Source organism: Myotis brandtii, unplaced genomic scaffold (assembly GCF_000412655.1).
Source record: "Myotis brandtii unplaced genomic scaffold, ASM41265v1 scaffold123, whole genome shotgun sequence".
NCBI lineage: Eukaryota > Metazoa > Chordata > Mammalia > Chiroptera > Vespertilionidae > Myotis > Myotis brandtii.
Window position 1 is genome coordinate 8,486,494 of NW_005354291.1, and position 20,091 is coordinate 8,506,584.

At 39.8% G+C, this 20,091-nt stretch overlaps 1 protein-coding gene and 1 pseudogene across 3 annotated transcripts in view; one reads left to right on the forward strand and one right to left on the reverse strand.

The window, feature by feature from the left end:
• Positions 1-20,091, reverse strand: part of ARHGAP18 (Rho GTPase activating protein 18) — a 171,603-nt gene that overhangs the window by 103,728 nt on the left and 47,784 nt on the right. The gene's annotated exons all lie outside the window — the stretch shown is intronic.
• LOC106724856 lies at positions 14,994-16,169 on the forward strand (annotated as a pseudogene).

Below are 20,091 nucleotides of genomic sequence, written 5' to 3' on the forward strand. Positions count from 1 at the left end.
AACACGCAGGAGCCATCGATTAAGTTCAAGCAAGCAACAGATATTTATCTATTATCTACTCTGCCCAGTCTTCCTCCTACACACTGGCCACACAGCAGTGAACAGAACAAAAATCCCTGCCCTTGTGCAGACATAGCAACCAAATACATTGTAGTTTAGAAACAAACACAGCTCTAAAGGGCATCTGGAGAAACTTGAATATAGATTGCGTATTACAGCATAATGACCTTGGTTGCGCTAACAGTATATAGTGCCGTGGTTTTCAAACTTGCCTGTACATTAGAATCACCCGAGGACCTTCAAAACAATACTGATGCCTCGGCCTCCTCAGGGATTTGGATTTAGATTGAATTAGCCTGGAGTGTGGCCTGAGCTTTGAAATTTTAAGCCTTTTAAAATTAAAACTTTGAGTCCAGATGTAAGATTTATGTGTACTCATTATCCATTTTAAAGCATTTCTTAAGTGCTAAAATTTTTCATGATTAAAGTTGGGGAAACAAAATCAATCATCTTGTTCACTTGATCGTCTACGACAGGATATGAATACGAAATTCTGCAATTCACAAGCAGAAAACTACTTTCAGATGATGGGACATGTTTCAGAACTCACCAAGTAGCTTAATTTCAACTTACTAAAATAGCTTCGCTCTAAACTTTTTGTTGCCATGCTTTTTATTTAAAAATACTTGTAAGGGGCTTAGTCCAAAATTATCCCAGCTTTGAAAGAACAGTGGCTCGCTGACAGGATTCTGAATATGGACTGCCTCTGTAGAATGCTGCAGGCCCATGATGCATTTGGGCTTCATCTATACTAACCCTAAAAACGTGTTTTAAACTACACTTTAAAATAAAAATCAAAAATATTTTACTTGTCCTAATTTCCTTCTTTCTCCTGAAGATGTAACAAAACCTTCCATTTAATATTATACCATCAGTCTAGCCTAGTTCCATCTGTCATCTGGACAGTTATTATTCATAAGGGAAACTGTACTTATTATTCATTATTTATACTCACCAACTTGATTTTTTTTTTCCTGGCAAGAACATAAAAAAGGAATAGTGAGAGATATAGCTATAAAAGTAGATTGGAGCTCTGATTAGAAAGATATTCATACTGAAGGCTGCCCTCATTTGGAAAATATTTACTAAGAACCTACTATGTGCCAAGTAATGTGGGTACAATTATAAACAAGCCAAACAGGATCCCCAAATTATAGTTATGCTGGGAATATAGACAAACACCCATGACACAATTAGAGCATTGCTTTTCAAAATACACTAGACCAGGCTTGCGTTAACAGTGTATATCACGCTCACATAAATAAAAGGGGATGCTTCCTAAAAATGAAATTGATAATATAGTCCTCATGACTCAGTTGCTTTCCATTTCATTTGTATTACTTTCCTTTTTTGTATTATTTCCTGTGGCTGCAAATGGCTACAAACTTGGTGGTTTCAAATAACAGCCAATTTTTTTTCTCCTAATTCTGGAGGCTAGAGGTTCAAAATCAGAACCACTGGAGCCCAGGTGTCAATGGAGCCGTACTCCCTCCAGGGCCTTCAGGGGATTCGCTCCTTGCCTCTTCCAGCATCTGTGGGCACCAGCTTTCTCCTGCTGGTGGCCGCGAGGCTCCATCTCTGCCTCTTTCGCATGCCTTCTGCGTGTGTATGAAATCTCCCTCTGTCTTTCACAAGGATGGCTGCGCTCCCATTTGGTGCCAACTAAATAATCCAAGATAATCTCCCATTTCAAGATCCTTAACTTAATTACATCTCCAAAGACCTTTATTCCAAAGAAGGTTTAGCATTCATAACATTCAGAGATCCCAAGGATTAGGACCTGAAGTCTTTGGGAATCGTCAGAACACCACACCCACATAGAAAGCCTTGAAGGGAAAAGGACACTGGGGGAAAGCCAAGGTGACTAAACCAGAGCAGTTCCAGTTCTGCTTCACACACATCTGAGGCGCGAGCGCATCTGCTTCTGAGCAGGTCCCAGATGCAAGGTGGTTTGCTCCTCTAAGACCTTGTGTTTGTGGTGAGAATTTAATTAAACGAGACTGGAAAGCACCATACAAATGGAAAGTAATATTTCTTGTTTTTCTCTCCTCGGCCTCCTCAGTCATAACTTCAAATTTCCTTGCAACAACTCCTTTAACTTTCACTTACCCACTTCTGGCTTGATTTTGCACTTTGGTAAGGACAGGGAGAAAGAGCACCACAAAACAGCCCAACACGGGGCCAGTTCTCAGGGGTCTTTAATGAGCGGAGGTGAACCCGGGCAAGGCCAAAGCCTGGTCTGGTAGAACTCTGCAGGTAGGACCTTTTCAACCTCTAGGACTGGGACAGTGACATGGCTTTCCCCCTGGGGACATTCTAGTTATAGTCACTTTTCCATAGTTACAAAAGTCAAGCTTGGCTAGAGATGCTAAGAAGTCTAAAGCCAAAATTATATGGACAAGAAGAGTGGGGCAGGGAAACTTCAAGATTTCCAATCAAAATGCTGAGGAGCCATTATTGTGCCTTGTGTACTTCAGCAGCCACAGCAGTGGAGGTGAGGCCAAATCTTTGCTTTTCTGACGGAACTATTGAGTAGTCACCTGGATGTGGAGAACTACTGCTGTTCTAGAATCCACAAAGCCAGTGATCCTTTGCTAAAATTCTTATTCAGGAGTATTTCTTAATATTGTTAGTACATAATAAGGGTGTCCTCTGTAAGTAAAAACACCCCAATGTGGAAAATTTAACGTGAACCAGCATTTGCTTGTATATAGACTCCATCTATTTTTCTCCCACTCCGGATGTGCACTAGTATATAAAGTCAATCCCTAGATTCCTAAGCAGGAATAAAAATACCACATCATATAATGATGATGCTATTACAAATATACCTCCATTGCATTTGAGCTATTAACATTTTTTGCTTTTGTAAAAAGAGTAAACAAAACAATTCATTTCATTGTTGCATTGCTTTAAAATACAGCATCCCACCCTAACTGGTTTGACTCAGTGGATAGAGCATCAGCCTGTGCCCTGAAGTGTCCCAGGTTCAATTCCAGTCAAGGGCATGTACCTTGGTTGCAGGCACATCCCCAGTAGGGGGTGTGCAGGAGGCAGCTGATCGATGTTTCTCTCTTATCGATGTTTCTAACTCTCTATCCTTCTCCCTTCCTTTCTCTAAAAAAATCAATAAAATATAAAAATAAATAAATAAACTGATTTCTAAAAATAAATAAATAAAATAAAATAAAATAAAATACAGCATCCCCGGCTGGGTGGCTCAGCTGGTTGGAGCATCATTTCATACACCAAAAGGTTGAGAGTTCAATTTCTGGTCAGAGCACATACCTAGCTTATGGATTCAACCCCTGGTCAGGTTGCCTATGGGAGGCAACCAATTGATATTTCTCTCTTTCTTTCTCTCTTTCTCTCCTTTCCTCTCTAAGAATCAATAAAAATATATCCTCAGATGAGGATTAAAAAAATACAACAACGTGAAAGAAAATGCAAAATTAATAACAAACTAAAAAACCCACAGGATAATAGTTAAGAATTGTCTGATGTAGGACAACCCTTCTGGGACAGTGCAGAGACCTAAAACCAAGAATTTCACCTACCTGTTTTCCAAGAACATGGTGAGCAAGCTCACAGGTCAGGCAGCCTATCATCTCCTCTTCCTCACTTATTGGTTGCCTTCACGTAGCAGATGTTCCAGGCAGCTACAGAATACCTCTATTGTTCCCTCTCCACTGTCTCACTATGCACTATCCTTCTGCTACCATAGAATATATAAGATTATATTTTCTTACAGAACTGATTTTAACTTATTAGATTTGTGATGTAACAATTATGCCAATAGAACACACTGTCATTACAGAATCATAGGCTTTTTAAAGGAGGGCCACTGAAGATCCAGTGTATGAAAGCAGACATTGCCTCAATCCCGATCACACCTTCTGGACCAAAGTCCTTCCCCACCGCCCCCCTACCTCCCCAGTTTTGGCTGAATCAAGGAAAGGACAGGATTGACATCTGTAATCATGAAGGCATGGCAGTCACAGAAGAGATAACTCCAGTTTGGGAATTTAAAACAACCCATGCGATTTCTCTTTGCCCAGCCAGAATACTGATATGACCCCTGAAAGTCCTTTGCCTCATTTCCACGTGGCCTCGGGCTAGCTTCCCTTTCTGGCCCAGTTTCCAAAGCAAAAGAGGAGGTTTTAGAGCCAAGTAGCAGCACAAGAGGAATGAAACCAGAGCTGCCACCAACACAGGCTGCAAATGAAATCTCCTCGTGGACACCCAGATACGAGTATCTGTGGGTAGTTATTAAAACATACATTTCTGACACCGGTGTTAGAGAATCAAGTTCTTTTGTTTATTAGGTTTAAAAAAAAAACACAGAAAAAAGAAAACGTAGAGGTACAAAGAAAAATTTTTATGTCCCAAAACATTGTTGTATACTCAGCAATCATTTATTGACTATACACAGCATGCTTGGCATTTATCTAGATGGTTGGATTCAGGGATAAATAAAGAAAACATGTTCAATGCTTTTGTGATTTATATTCTAAGATGGATACAAAAAATGTACACATATAGCTGAGAAGAAACAAGGAATTATACAAAAATATTTTTTAAATCACACAAATAATGCATTTTTGTCAAAGAAAAACATAATGCATTTTTATCAAAGGACATAGCTTAATAATATTACTCTCTTCTATTAGCTGTTCTTTCTTCTATTTCTCTCTTCCCCTTTTGCTTCTCTTTTTCTTTTTTACTGCTATGATTTAAAGCAGTTGTTCTCAGACTTACATACTCTAGAAAAAAAATTAGTTTGGGGTGGAGGGCATAAACACGGAGCTGGAAACTTTGCAGTTGCCAAAGAAGGGCATTTTTTAAAATGTTTTATTGATTGATTTTTTTGAGGGAGAGAGAGAGAGAGAGAGAGAGAGAGAGAGAGAGAAACATCAGTTTGTTGTTCCACTTATTTATACATTCATTGCTTGATTCTTATAAGTGCCCCGACTGGGGATTGAACCTGCAACCTTGGTGTATTGGGACGATGCTCTAATCAACTGAGTACTCAGCCAGGGCCAAGAAGGGCATTTTTTAAAAAGGAAAACTATGTCTAATTACACTAGCTTCATTTAATTAAAAGAATATGTGATCACATCCATTCAAGTATAAACCACCAATACCAGGTCCTTTCACATTTGATTGAAAATGTGGAATTATAGAACAAGAAGAATTCTCAGTAACAAATAGGAGAGAAAAGCCCTGATGGGTCAAAAATGTAATGGAGAATAGAGGTTGGAGATGACAACGATTTTTCATATTTCACACTTTTTACTAGAGCCAGACCAATTTACCTGTAACAATGCAATAACAAAGAACCAAGACATGTCTTTGTCTTGCATGGAGTGGGTGAGATGAAGGCGGACACCATCAAAAATCTTACAATGATGTAGGGATAACTGGAAAGTAATCCAGAAGTGTTACCATGGGGGAGTTTTGCTAAGAACATAATGCTGAGACAAACACTTGTGAGAAAATTACTTTTTTAAGAGAGGCAGAAAAAGAGAAGAAGCCAGAGGCCAAGAAACAGGAGATAGTTGAAGTGCAGATAAAGGTTGCAGCAGCTGAAAAATAAAGTACAGGTCTGAGACGTTCGAGGGAGAATAAAGTAGCAAAGCTCTAACAGGCTCCCTGAGCAGGCCTGAGCAGAGGGATGTCTGCGATGACTCAGATGTCACGAGTGTGACCGGGCGGGCCAGCAGCAGGACTGCCCATGCAGGGAGGAAGTAAGAGAGGAAATGATGCATGAGACAGCTAGGAAACACTGTAAAGTTACATTTCTGTGGTTTCTTCAGCAAAAATGCATGTGTCAAACATTCTGCACCTTGGTTGAAATATAACTGAGAGAATAACTACATATTAACGACACATGCTTTGAGATAGCATGACTAGGAATGTGTACGAAGGAAAAAATATACTGAGGAAAAAAGTCAACAGTGGCTAGCTCTGCAGGAGTATATGTGACCTTTAACTTTCTTCTTGGCATTGTTAGTTATTTTTTTCAAATGTTCTGTAATGAGAATGCTATTTTGTTGGTAGAATTTTTGAAATTCCCTAACTGCCTATGTTAGAACATTGTGTGTTTATAAGTTTCATGGACACACATACACACACAAAACATGTCCACCTACTTTAAATATTCTGGAACTTTTAGCACTCGGGGGGTGGGGGGGGCACCCCAAAACACCACGACTATATCCATAGACATTCTGTAGATCATCATGGCCGGCCATCTAGTGACTTTCACATATAAGACATATAACCAAAGTACACAGATTGGTCATACGTCAGGCAAAGTTCATCATGAAAGCCGAGAAATTTCAGCCCACTAAGTTCTTTAACCTAAAGCCTGATACTGTCAGGGGCCAACATCATAAGGAACTTTTCACCAAGACCCGTAAAAAGCAACTTTAGGATTACATAGGCTATCAGCCCTGAAATGTTCTAGTATTAAATAAGGTGCTTCGTGGTCATAAGGAAGTGGAATAGGTACTTTTGAAGTAAACAGGGCCAAGCCAGTATGCAAGCTCATGAAACAGAGAATGGCATTCTTCCTCCCGCAAGCTCAGGCTGTGGATAGTAGACATAGTAAAGTCACTAAGAGAACAGACTCCAGAACAGACTGCCGGGATTTTGAACCCAGTTCTACCAATTTCCTAGCGTGTCATCTTGAACAAGGTTCTTTACCTCTGTGCCTCAGTTTCCTCAATTATAAAACAGAGATAATAATTATCCCTATCCTCATAGTATTGTGAAGTATAGAGGAATCAGTATTCACATATAGGATATTCTATAAAGCACACAGGGCAGTACTAGACAAATACAGGGCAAATAAAGATTAGCTATTGTTATATATTTTTCACCATAAGAAAGCCCAGCCTTCTCAAAAATTATACTTAAAAGCAACTATAAACTGTTAATCAAATTGGTGACCATTTGATACAGTTTTTCCATATTCAAAAATACAAGTTGCTTTCTTCCCTTCCCACTTCCTCTTCATCTGTCCATCTCTGAGCTACATACAAAGATTAATCTGATCGATACTAGAGTTCCTCAAAAATAACGGCATCCCAAGAGTGAGCGGCCCAGACGGGTTTTTCCCCAATGTATCATGCTCTTCCTTGCTCGAGCCCTCCACTAGGAAACCAAAGAAACTTCTTTACTCCACAATCAGTGTGTTGGCAACAACTTTCAAAATCAAAAGCAAGTTGACTTACTGTAAAAGAAAATTCTGTCGGAAAGTAAAATGAAATACGTTTATTACAAAAGGCTGTAATAACTAGATCTCCCTCAGAGCAACACAGCCTCTCAGAACCCAATTCAGAGAATTTCCTCCTCGTGAACTTGTCTTTCCATCCCCCGCCCGCCCCCCCGATTCACCAGAGGCTTCCTGAGCATGCCACACGCGATTATCAGGGAGCACTAGAAAGGCAACCCACTCCACCCAAAAATCTGACCAATGACAGTAGCTTCTAGCCTAGTACTCCACCAATAAGATGCCAAACCAAAGGTTTCCTGGTAGGTAAGCTGACAGATGCCAGAGGCTTACCCAGAATTCCCTTGGCTCCTCACAAGTAGTTGACTTCTTCCAAGGTCATCCTCTTCCCTGGGCAACTAGGAAAGCCAACCACTTGGATATTCTATCGAAACATAGGCTGAGAGCTCCCAAATCCTCATAACTGCAACCACGATTTATATACTCTGGCTTTCTCCAGATTCACATTTCTTTCAGAAATCAGGGGAAAGTTCACCTTGTCAACTTTCATTGAATTATCTCCTAAAAACCATTTGTTATAAGCACAAGTTTCATCACTTTATGATGTCAAATGGCTGCGAATGCTGAGCAAGCACTACGCTTACTTGTTAAGGATCAGCCCAGCTTCTACATACCACACCCTCAAGACTTGCAATTCTAATCCAGGGGTCTCGGGGAAAAAATCATAAACTACCAGTTTCCAAACTTACTAGTAACTGCAAATGGTAAACTATGAAAATGCAAAGGGTCTGAGGGTCTACTGACAGAGCTTGTGGCTGAAACCTTGGGCCCATAGAGTTAAGAAAGTGCTCTCTGCCTGTTTGGGGCAGACAAGCCATAACTTCTTCCTTCTCTGCACCAACCGGACCCATCAGGACACCCCAGCTCAGGCTCAAAGCCCTCTCCTCAATGCAGGTACTTTCCTACCCCAAAACCAAATCCTGCCCAAACCACTCCAACAAGATGAAACTTTCTCTGATCCTCTTAATTGAATGTAAGATGCCCTTCCTCTGCAAATACCCGTAACAGGTTGTTGATTTCTTCAGCCTCCATTATAGTGGTTGTAACTTCCTGTTCTGCATCAGATATTTGACACAGCTCATCAGCCGTAGCAGAAATTAGAAAACCCTTATAGGAGTCGCTCTCTGACTAGCACAGGGCAGAACACAAGTACCTGTTCAACAAACTTCACAGAGGTACCAAGCAGTTTGTTGTTTTTTTAATGATGTCTCATCATTGACAGCTGTACTGGGTAATGAAAACAAACACAGCTCCTACTCGTGACAATGAGTCCATCTTTTGGAGCTTAAGCAGGACTGATTCTAATGCACAGCATCTAATAATTGTCTAATAAAAAATAAAATAAAAATAAAAAACCCTCTATTTACTTCCTTGAGAATCACAATGTCCCAAGGCCCAGAGGCAGATTCCAAGTCATTCTTTCCATCCAAAAATGTATGTGCTGTTACTCTTCTTAGTCTGGAATTTAACGAACACACTGAACCAAGGGGGCTAACCTGACATTTCTAGGGGAATAAGTCGTTGTTACCACTAATGACCGCTCCCCAGACAGGCCTCAGAGGCCTCGTCAGCAGTGGGGAGCAAACTTATCAATCTCTATCATAAAAGACAACAGCCTGGAGAAACCCAGCAGCTACCAGGCAATGAGTCTCTCAGGTGAAGGCGGGAGCTTCTCCCAGAAAGGAGAAAAGGACAGATAATGTTTTGACATTTGAAAATTTCAGAGGATTTCAATGAGAGATACAGAGACAATAATCCATTTACATATATATATATGAATAGTTTCAGAAATCATTCTAAGTGTGAAGGCAAAATACACACATAGAGACACCCTCCTATTCCTCTTTTTCATTGCTCAGAAAAATTATACATTTTCCCACTCACTTTTCATGGGGATCTGAGACAACAGCCTCCCTGGATAAACAATTCTTTCCATACCTCCCCCACTCCTGGCATCCCAGCCTTCAAATTTCCATTCTGAATTTTGAAACTACAAAGAGGTTTGACCATTTAAGTCAACTTGTCATTTAATTTTTTTAAATATATTTTTATTGATTTTAGAGAGGAAGGGAGAGGGATAGAGAGAAACATCAATGATGAGAGAGAATCATTGATCGGCTGCCCCCTGCACAACCCCCACTGGGGATCGAGCCCACAACCTAGGCATGTGCCCTTGGCCGGAATTGAACCTGGGACCCTTCAGTCTACAGGCCAATGCTCTTATCTACTGAGCCAAACCACCTAGGGCGTAATTTTAAAGGGGGGATAGTTAATGTCTGTTTTTAAAATAATTACATAAATTCATCAATGCTCTTATCTACTGAGCCAAACCACCTAGGGCATAATTTTAAAAGGGGGTTAGTTAATGTCTGTTTTTAAAATAATTACATAAATTCAAATTAAATCTAATGCTAATAACAAGAAAACCTGGGATTGCTTGAACTTAAGAGTCCATTCATAACATTTTGTTCATCACAAAATCAACACAAATTTCCTGCCCATGTAAATTCATATGTATATGTGAAATGATTTGTATGGAAATTATAAGTAGAAATAAAGTTATTCATAAACTGCTAATACTAACTTCACATTAGTATAGTGCTTAAACTGGTACATGCCATTAAAATAAATAAAACCACTGATGAACTAAATATATGCTTATCAGATATATCCCTCCTACAAATGCTATAGTTAAAATGAAAAAGCCTTAAATATCAGATGTGTCTTAAGCAAAACTCTTAAATATCTGATGTGTAGATTTTTACTCTAGTCTCAAGTCATCTGTCATTACATATAACATATATATTCTCCAAATGTAAAATGATTCATGTTCCAAACATAATAAAACATGATGACAATTCAGAAAGTAAAGAAACCACTGATTATTTACATTACTCACAGGTACAATTTTAGACACTATAAATAATGTTTATTTTCAAACAAATAATTAATATTGTCCTTCTTTGGCATGTAAGGTAATGCAAATAAAATAGTACATTGTGTAAATATTTATTTGGAAAATATTCATGCATAGAAGAGGAAAATATTCATGCATATCAATAATGCAGCATTATATAGATTTGTAGCATTTAATAATGCTCTCAAAAAGAATGAAAACATTTTGTTCTGTGATTTCATGAGCTTAACCACCTATGTCACAATTTAGGAGATTCATGAGGGACCAAACAAATTCCTGATGAAATTCACTCTTTCAATCATTTCTTCAAGATGCTTGGAGTATTAAATTTCAGGTGAGAATTTAAAGACTAACTCTCTCCAAGCTTTAAAACTTACTGGCCAGAGGTTCCTCAAAACAAAATTTTATAATAGACATTTTTAATTTTAGTCCTATCAATTAAAAATAACAGTACACCTGAACAGGTGTCTCCCTGGCCACCTACCCAGGAAGCTTATTTGAGGAGATGTGAACTAACCAAAGGTCTCTAATGGATACCCCATCCATGTAACTACAGGAATCTTCTCCCACCCATCGTCTGTTTTCAGGTCTCCCCAAGGCCATCGAGGGGTTACATACATGCCTCCCTACAGCCAAGAGCTCTGGTAACTGCTGTGCCTCAGGGTCTCACTCCTTCCTGGTCAGCCCTCAGCGGCCTCCAGGCTCCTTGGAGGCTCCTGCAGGCCCCCTCCATTGCCACCTGTGTCTCAGGTACAGCCTCCTCTTGCAGCCACCAGGGGCTGCCTCGGTGCTGCCACTGCCAGCACCCCTGTAAGGTGACAGAAGCAACTGTCCCTTATTTCTCAACTGCTCTCCTTTCCTAGTCTCTGCCCATGTTTCTGTTCTTCACCTTGAAGCCCAGGGACACCCCCTCCCTCCTTCCCTAGACTGAGACCTCTAGGCCCACTGGCCCGAGACAAAATGCTTGCTTCCTTCTCCCCAGAGAGGCAGGTTGTCCAGGGAGTCAAGCAGCCTGACAGGACCCCTTTCTCAAGACGATCTCATCATGTCTGGGTTCCCCGGCAGCACGGGGTTCACATATCCTTCCCCTTTCCTGCACTGGGGCTGCAGACGTAGCACTTTGGGAAGATCGCTCCATGCAAACCGTTTTTCCAGGCACAGGGACAATGGACATAATGTCAAGAATCTATAAGGACATGTCAAGGGGCTTTAAAAGGCACAGAATCTTGGGAGACAACTAGGAAAGCATGCAGTCCTCACCCAAAGAACTCTACCTGGTACAGCAGTGCAGGGTGGCATCCCTCGGAGAGCAGGGGCGCTTGGAGTGGGCACAGAGTGCTATTCTTGCTAAGATTAGCCATTTGTGGCAGCAGGACATGTCATGCAGGGACACCTTGGCCTGGGAATCAACTATTTATAAAACAGGTCTAGGTTTAGGACCAAGAATAAGGCAATTCCCCAACCTTTGGCCTCCTGTCAAGTTCCAAATTACTTTGCCTAAAAGTAGGCAAGCTCCAGAAAGAGTTGTGGTGAGTTGATCACTTGGTTGTCAGTTATAAACTGAGAAATCTATTTGCATTGAAAAAATATCCATGGCTAAGCTCTGCAGCCACCCAGCCAGCCCTCACTCACCACCTTCTTCAATCACCTTCTTCAATATTTTCTGTAATTTAATGAAAAGCGCTTTTGAAACAGCAAATAAGCCATTTTATTTTGATACTTTTGGGTGTGTGGTAGGCTAAGACTTCAATGTTGTTGTGGCCCCTGAAGTATTTGAATGACTTTATTAAGTGGACAGAGTTGTTCGTTAGCTAGTGTGTGACACCTCCACACTTGCACAGCAGAAGAGAATTGCTTATTTAGATTCCAGTGGGACGTTCTCATGCAACAGAGAAGGAAGGTACTGGGACCGTCTAGTTAGGGAAGACCTGCAGGCAATGTAGCTTCACAGCTGTTTCATTGTACTGTTTCAAGAGTTAAATCTGACTATTCAGCTTTTGTAGAAAAATACAACTATCAAATGGCAATGAGGGTGGTGGTAGTGGTGACAGCAGTATATTTTAAAGGCACATCTTGTTACTGTGTCACACGGGAGATTTTTAATGCATTTGAAGGGTTTCCAGTTTATAAATGCCAACGAGTAGAGAGAGAAGAGGGGCCCCAGACTAGGGCTCTCTCCTCCATCCAGTATACAGGTACTTTTACTTCTCCATCAGCTCCTGCAGCCCCACCACAGCCCAGACTGCTGCTCTGAAAGAACCAGGTGACAGCCCTAGCTGGTTTGACTCAGTAGATAGAGAGTCGGCCTATGGACAGAAGGGTCCTGGGTTTGATTCCGGCCAAAGGCACAGGCCCTGGTTTCAGGCTTGATCCCCAGTAGAAGGCGTGCAGGAGGCAGCTGATCAATGATTCTCACCATTGATGTTTCTTTCTCTCTCTCTCTCTCTCTCTCTCTCTCCCCCCCCCCCCCCCCATTTCCTCTCTGAAATCAATAAAAATATATTTTAAAAAAAAAGAACCAGGTCACGGCCTTCCACAGCAGACCCTTCCCATGACCAAGGCCCCACTGCTATTCACACCCTTGCTTTGAATGCAGAGAAATTGAAGAGAGACAACAGCAGCATCTAGGCCTCTCAATAGAATGCAAAGGACCCCCGTTCAATCCAGAATTGATCCGCACACAAGCTGTGTGACCTGAGGCTCTCTGTTCCATGTATGTGAGCTTTCTCTTCTTTAAGACAAGGATAATAATTCTTACCTATGAGGATCAAACAAATTCTATTTTAAACATTGGAACATAGACAGTACTCAATAAATATTTGTTTTTCTTTTCCTCTATGATCTAATTTGCCCCAGTTACATGAATAGCTGACCACAAAATGCCAGGAGACTCCTCAGGGCCACACCAAATTATTTACTAAACGGCAGAATTTAGTAAAACTATTTATTACTTTGTGGCAGTAAATGGTATCTTGGGGCCTGAAAGTAGTGAAGGTGATCTCCCAAAGTGCCAACTTTACCAGCAGTACCCTGCTCAGAACCCAGGTTGGATAACCTTCTCGCAATACCAAAGAGAGCGGAGTTTTTATTGCTATAAAAATGAACACAAACAACCAGACAATCGAGCACTCTGCTGTAGTTTATCTTGCTCTGTATCTACTTCTAGAATCCACATTCAGTTTACAAAAGTTGGAAACAAATAATTTCTGTGAATGACAGAGCGGGGAAGACAGACAGCAGACTGCCCAGGTTCAAATCCCAGCTGTGCCACTTTCTAGCTGTAGGACCTCAAGCAAGTCACTTTACCCTCCGTGCCTCCAGTTCTTCAGGTGTAAACTGGGGATATCACCTACCTGCTTGGGTTGTTATGAGGATTAAATGAGTTAACATAGCCTCTAACCTGCCTGAAAACCTATGTTCTGAAAATTTTTTAAAAAAACTGAGGTTGTCCTATTCTTTTAAATGGAAAAATTAACATACTACATGACTACCCAAGACCCTCAACCAGTTTTCTAAAACATAACACACAGCAAACCTCCAACACATAATCAACAAATGATCATGTTGACTGCAAAATGCCTAAAATGCTGCTTACTGAAGATCAAGAACTAGTAACATTACATGTTGTTTCTGGGCAGTGACATGGCAGATGTCCTCTGGGCCAACACTGTGTATGTTTTCACAATGTCCACAACATACTAAAAAAATAACTCGAGATATTTCCCCCACATTTGTGTTTAAAAATTCGTACTGGGTTTGCAGGCATACATATAGATGTTCCCTCCAAAAAAACATAAGCTGAAAATTGTCATATTAAAAGACTTATGTGCTGTGAGGCTTGGGTATTAAAAAGTAAACAACATTCTTACTGTTCACTAAAGGGAGACCCTGCAGGGAATGCCTGTATGAGTGAAATGGATGGTGGCCAATAGAAGAAGGGCAATTTAACATTAACAACTACTAAAAATATGTTCCTGATTCTAAATTATAGAATATTTCTGCATATAAAGAAAAAGCAATATTTTTGGATTTCACAAATTGTGTTCCCTGGAACATCAGTAATAAGTGTTCTTTAAAAAAATAAAATAAAAGGCTCCTAGGAATATGTTTCTTGCCACAAAATTTTTTAGGAATTCATAATACATGCTAAGATATTACATGCTACAAGAAGTCCTGCAGGAAACTTTGTTTACACCAAAACATTAGACCACAAAGCCCTTTTCTAATAGAACACCTAGTAACAGTGTTCCACACACAGTTTGGGAAACAAAGATCTAACAATTTGGCTTATTGTTTGAAGAGATTTTGCTTTAAGCAGATTAACAAACTCTTAAGCTCGAATGAAATCTATAGAAAGCTATTAGAATAGGCCTTTCGTTTTATGGATACCTAGCCTGGACTGTGATTTCAAGCTTCAGGCTTCAAACTAAGCTCAAAAGGGAATACAGTTGACTCTTGAACAATGGGCGGAGGAAGGGGAGTGGGGGCACCACCACCCCACCCCCCACAGTCGAAAATCGACTTATAACTTTTGACTCCCCAAAAACTTAACTACTAATAGCCTATTGTTGACCTGAACCCTTACCAATAACATAAACAGTTGGTTCACATATATTTTGCATGTTTCATCTATTATATACTGTATTCTTACAATAAAGTAAGCTAGAGAAAAGAAAATCATAAGGTTCGCCTGTGGGTTTTTTTCAAATTGTCACAAATCTCCAACAAATTTTCCAATATATTTATTGAAGAAAATCCACATATAAGTGGGCCTGCACAGTTCAAACCGATGTTGCTCAAGAGTCCACATGGGAGCTGCTCTCGGCACAAGCATGTACGGCAAAGGCAAGAGTAACAGCAGCGCCATCCCGTCCAGCAGCCAGGCCTGGGAGAAGTTAGCACTCTACATATATGAATATCTGGCCCATGTGGAAGCTCAGAAATCGGCCCAAACGTTTTTATCAGAGATAAGATGGGGGGAAAAACATCACATTAGGGGAGCCACCAGGATTCTCACATTCTTGGTGTATATTGTGGGATCTCTACTGTGCAGCTCCAGAAAGACAGGAAACATATGAACATTCAAGGGAAGCAAAAGCCTTCCATGATGATAGTGCTGCAGCAGCTCCCCAGTGCAGTGCCAGGAACCATTCCCCCAGGAGATGGCATGCCAGTAGGTCCTGTACCACCAGGGTCCTTTCAGTCTTTTATGTCACCTCAGTACCCTGGAGGTCCAAGACCCACAGTGAGGATACCTACCTAACCAGGCACTTGGAGGGGTCCCAGGAAGTCAGCTATCACATCCCAATAGAATGGGCCCAAATGGACAACAAGGACCTCCAAATACAGGTGGGCCAATGCCCAGAATGGCACCTCCAAGAGGAATGGTGCCCTTAGACCACAAAACTATGGAGGTGCAATGAGACACCTACTGAATGTTTTAGGTGGCCCTGGAATGCCTAGAATGAACATGGGTCCAGGTGGTGACAGACCTTGGCCAAACCCAACAAATGCCGATTCAGTACCATACTCCTCAGCATCTCCTAGGAACTATGTAGGTCCCCTGGGACATGGAGGGTCACCAGGAATACCCATCATCCTAGTCCAGCAGATTCAACCAACTCTGCAGTGACCTAACAAGCCTAATTTTCCAATGGGCCCTGGTTCAGATGGACCCATGGGTGGAATGGAGTCGCATCACATGAATGGCTCTTTAGGCCCAGGAGGTATGGACAGTATTTCCAAGTTCTCTCCTACTTGGAATAGCATGACAATGAGTGTGTAATCCATCACCAAGTCTCTTCATGAAAACCACAGTGAGTCAGCCCTTCACAGAACTACTAGGGAAGAAAATTATTCATCACACTGTACAGTTAAACAAAGGAATCTTAGTCACACCGAATCAACCTTTTTATTTCCTGGTATTCCCTATTTTGTGAAGAAAGTGGGTTCCAACGTGATTCAAACAACTGCACAGAGCAGCATGTAAGAATTACCCTAAAATTAACTGCAAATAATTATCTGTGTATGTGTACGTGTGGGAAAGAGAATGTATTATATATGTGTATGTTATATGGTCATATACACATGCATACATTGACCCACAGGACACTGTAAAATATTATCACATGACATCTTAAATAGAAATAAGTAGGGACTTTCATCCTATCCCTTTTTCACACTTACATTTTAATTTTTAAAAGTTGTTCCTGCCCCTTCCTGAACTATTTTGTGCTGTGTATATCACTGCTTTATGCTTAATGAATTTTAAGGTGAATTCAGATGCTATGGTTTTGTAAATGTCTACAATCATAGATAGGAATAAAATAGTTTATTTGAGAGTTTTCATTAAATTGCATCTGATGCAAGTTATCCTGGTGGGGAGGAGTAGGAAGAGTCAACTGTAGTTTCTTTCCTTTGCTTGCAAAATGGAGATGATATGATTATCAATCTGTAGTATAGGAATGAAAAAAATGTAGTGAAAATGTGGTTCTCTAAATGACCCTAAAATCTGAGGAATTAAGTCATCTGACAAAACATTACCATCATTCCAATAATTTAAATTGAGGCAGTAGGTTCTCACAAAAACAATGACAGTCTTAAACTGAAATACAATGTATTTTTAAAGAAATGTAAACATATTCTAATCTTAAGGTACAGTTTTTAAAAAATTCCCTTTTTTAAGGGAAACACACTCTCCCGGTCCTCTGGAGTTCAGAGGTTATCCTAGCCATTTATCTCCCTCCTTGCTGTGAAGGAAGTGTGGCAAGAAGCAAATACAGTTTAGTAATAGTCATAATAAAGCACAGGTTTGTAAACAAGGAAGAAAGGAAATCCTGCAGTGATGCTACTGAGGTATGAAGGCTCAATTATAACTGTTACCAGAAAACTGCTAAATGTAACTCATGTACTGGGAGTAGAAAAACCAAGTAATTCAAATACTAATAATTAATTTTTATATAGCCTCTGGGATGTCTTCCAAAAGTACTCTATCATCTCAAAAATATCATGTACTCCAAAGTACTACATTTGTGTCCAATAGTCCCTTAGCATAAATATCACTGGATAGATGTAAATAAATAAGGGCCTTTGGCAAGTTTGCTGCTATCAAATAAAAGGAACATGTTCTTTGCAAGGAGTATCTCATTTCCCAGGACTCTATTCTTCCCAAATTCAAATTTACATCCTTTTTTGAAAAATATTTTTAAGAATTAAGCATAAGCTTTTGGTGGAAAGAAAATAAAAAAGACCTAAACTAAACTACAAATAATAAGAACTCAACCCTTCCAAAAATATCAAATATCAACTCACAAATAGAGGATATGGAATCTATCTACTGCTAAGGATAAAGAAAAATTAGGGTAAAAAAAATGCTCTTCTAGTGGAGAATTCTGAAGTCAAGCTCCAAGGAACGGAAGTTTCTATATTACAGTAGAAGCTAGTAAGCCCAGGAAAGGCAGATAAGGACAGATGCTTGTTGCCTACTGATGATGGCTTCCCTATGTGCAAGCCATTCCCTCACTCAGAGGTGAGGTCTATTATTCCACAATCTTGAATCTGAGTTGGCCAATAATTAGTTTGCCAATACATTATGGCCAAGTGGCACTGAGTAACTTGTGAAGCTAGGCCCTGAGAAGCCTGGCAGGTTCCACCCAGACGTTGTAGAATGCTCACTGTGGGGTAAGTCAGCAAGAGTGTAGGAAGTCTGACTATCCTGATACCACCATGCTATGAGGAAGCCCAGGCTGATCATGTGGAGAAGCTGTGCAAGCAGAAAGAGATGACCCAAAATAAACCCGGACATAAAGAAGCTTTGGTGACTCCGCCTCAGGCCTCCTTGATTGGTGGACCCCAAGAAAGAACTTGATTATAATCCTTCAGAATCAAGAAAGAAAATTATTTTAAACCACTAAGTTTTATAGTGGTATGTTACACAACAGATAGCAAACAACCACCTTGACTTTCAAGATAGGGGTCACAAGGTCATGGTACCTGGGCCAGATCTCACTTGCAGACAGAATTTGGCAGGGCAGGGGTGGGGTGGTGGGGGCGGCTTATTCAGTATTCTAAAAATTCTAGCTAACATTTTCTACCAAAACCCAAACTTTTATGAGGTCTGTATTTTTCAGTCATCAACTTCACTCATTTAATACATAATCTACCAGCCCTCTGTTCTTTTTTTTTTCTTTTATTTACTTATTTATTTTTTTTTATTGCTTAAAGTATTACAAAGGGTATTACATATGTGTCCTTTTTTTCCCCCCCGCCCTTGACAATCCCCTGGCCTCCCCTACCCCCCAGTGTCTTATGTCCATTGGTTATGCTTATATGCCCTCTGTTCTTAAATACATGAACCTTTCACTAAGAAACGGGAGCAAAGGATTAATACACTATACAATTACATAAAATACCCAGTGTGATGACACTGTTTGATTATGCTATAATACAGAATGATGAGAAAATGCTACAATTCAAAAGAATTTTCATCTGGAAATACTAAATCATATATATCCATGTTTTAAATAATTAAAAATATTAATAATCAATTATTTAGTTTAAAAATATATATACAAATTTACTTCTACCTTGATCCAAATAACTTCTATCAGATGATAGATCATAGCTTTGACTGTATTATTTGGACCAGAGAGAAATAAACAGACACACACTCAGTAACTCTAGTAAAAACATTAATTATAGAATAAGTTAGTCGAGTTACATGTTTCTAGACCACCTATAAATAGCCAAAGTTCCTTTCAACTTTCAGTTGCCAATATCTTTCCTTACCCAAACCAAATCTCAATTACTCAGCCACAAATTATTTTAACGTTTTATACCTCAAAAGAGAGAACCATGCCACAGCTTCCTAAATATGATACTGAAAAAGTTGTTTTAGAATCCATTTGAATTATGTGGGAAGCTCTTCAGAGCAGGAATTCTTACATTGATCTATTCTAGGCTTATCATTTACACCCAGCAAAGCCCTTCACAGCTGTTTAGTCAAAGTAGATACTTTTCAAAATAATTTAAAAGTTAATAAATTCCATATTTACATATCCTAAATGTCTATCTAACTTATCCAAATCTCTTTCTAGGTAGGATTTTAATTTTATGCTGCTCATCAACAATATATGATCCCTACTATTTGCCTCAAAATAGGGATGGTATCTGACAGACTTTAGCATGGAGAGATTCACCAGATCCCTACAGCCAAACCACCCAAACGTCAACATTCTTATTAATGTGAATCCCAATATTTTTCTACACACTTCCAGTTTCATAGCAGCAAGATGTTAAGCCATTTATTTCCCAGTTTATTGAATTAATTACATCACATAGTTTTAATCTGATTCAACTAGGATAGCAAGACCATCTATCAATTTCCACCTCCTTAAATTTTCCAAAATAAATGACGCATTTAGACATGCCTAATCCCTAATGGGAGACAGGCATATTTAGGAGCTATGGAAGACGTGTTTATTGGGGGTGTGCAGAGCTCCCTTTATCTTGGGAAACACATTGTACTCAGAAAGATAAAACTAAAGGCAGCAAAGGACACAGCACCTTCACTTCTCAGTCCACAATGGTCCTGAGAGGCAACAAAGAAATATTGAAAGATAACCCCCAACTTAGTTGAAGATTTTATTTGGGTTTGAAACATTTATTTCTAAGAATGTTATTGGATAGTAGTTATATAGCAGCAATGACGCAAATAAATGGTATTTGGGGTTTCTCTGGCTGGTGAACATAAATCCATAAAATGTCACTATTGAAGAATTTACAGCTCCATGGAATTTAAATATAATTTCTGCAAATC